This window comes from Etheostoma spectabile, chromosome 22 (genome assembly GCF_008692095.1).
Source record: "Etheostoma spectabile isolate EspeVRDwgs_2016 chromosome 22, UIUC_Espe_1.0, whole genome shotgun sequence".
Classification (NCBI taxonomy): Eukaryota; Metazoa; Chordata; class Actinopteri; order Perciformes; family Percidae; genus Etheostoma; species Etheostoma spectabile.
Genome location: NC_045754.1, coordinates 14,564,736 through 14,566,104, shown reverse-complemented (window position 1 = coordinate 14,566,104; position 1,369 = coordinate 14,564,736). Strand labels below are relative to the sequence as shown.

The 1,369-nt window shown below is 40.3% G+C and overlaps 1 protein-coding gene across 3 annotated transcripts in view; it reads right to left on the bottom strand.

Moving 5' to 3' along the window:
- sema5a (sema domain, seven thrombospondin repeats (type 1 and type 1-like), transmembrane domain (TM) and short cytoplasmic domain, (semaphorin) 5A) overlaps positions 1–1,369 on the bottom strand; it is a 113,742-nt gene that overhangs the window by 59,676 nt on the left and 52,697 nt on the right. The gene's annotated exons all lie outside the window — the stretch shown is intronic.

The following is a 1,369-nucleotide window of genomic DNA, read 5'->3' as shown; positions in this document are numbered from 1 at the left end:
CACACACACACACACACACACAGGGATCAGGGCTGGGTAGTTCACCTACAAGTCAAGTTCAGCTCTAAACCAGCTGTTTTGCAGACAGGGGTATGCCTTCTAACCGCATACAAAAACATGCACTTCTCCATAAAAATAACCTACAAAAAACAATAGGAACTCCCTAAGGCCTATAAATAAGAGTTTGGCTGTTGTTGGGAAAGCTTTTGACTTTACAAGTTGATTTATATCTATTTTGAGGACACTCACACGTACAAAGAAGGGATTCCCACTGAGCTGAAATGTTGAAATGCCGGCTGAATAGATCCATGTTGCTTTACAGCTTCAATATGTTTCATGGTTTTAAAGCCTGCAGCTTTGCAATTTAGAATTGGTGTTAAGCAGTGGTGGAGGTTTATTTTTAAATTAGTAGTTTTTTGTTAAAAGGGAACTTTTACACATCAATATCAATTAATTAGTTGTCTTCCCGGGCTCTGGAGGGAGCTTCATCCAATCTGAGAAAACAACCCTTATGATGTCATCATCAGGGGCATCGGACTGGGGGTAAAAAAGGGGACTGAGTACCCAGGGCCCTCATGTGAGGAGGGCCCAAAAAGAGGAATAGCTGAATAGGAACAGAATGAATACCTGTGGATGCAGGGAGGGGCCCATAAAAAATGCCTTATACAGGGACCAGAATTTTGTGCTACGACCCGGATCATCATGGTTACAACATGTTAGGTTTGGCTTGGAGATTACACTTTTGGTCATGTATGGCTAGAGGAATGGCAATGTTGATGGCTGGGTTGGTCAATCCCCTGACTCTTTTGAAGATATTAATTTTTCCAATACTTTGGTTTATGACCAAATACCTTCAAAACCCATAACATTCTCATCTTCCTTGCTGTACTTTGTGTAGCCATATCTGAACATGGTAAACATTATACCTAAATATCAGCTTGTGGGCACTGCCACTGTGAGCATGTTGGCATGCTGATTTTAAGATTTAGCTCAAGGCACTGCTGTGCAGCCTTATAGAGCCGCAACATGTCTGACTCTTGCATCACAAACAGGGTGCAGAGGTTGAAATATGTTAACAATTACCAGACATAGAGGGAGTCAACAAAACAAAGAGTTATTGAGTTGCATTGTGGGAAGCGTAAGTTCTAGGCTTTTTGTCCCTCACACACCCAAAAATCTAAAGGGATACTAAATTGCTGGAATGCACCTTTAAATGTCTTGATCAAAACCAGTAGGTTTAGTTAGCTTCAAAATAGCAACCGTGAACTTAATTCATGAAGTGCACATTTTACTGAAGACAATATTTTTTTTTTAACTTGTTTTTCTCAACAAGTGTCTGACAAAGCAACATAACACTGTGACATTTGAA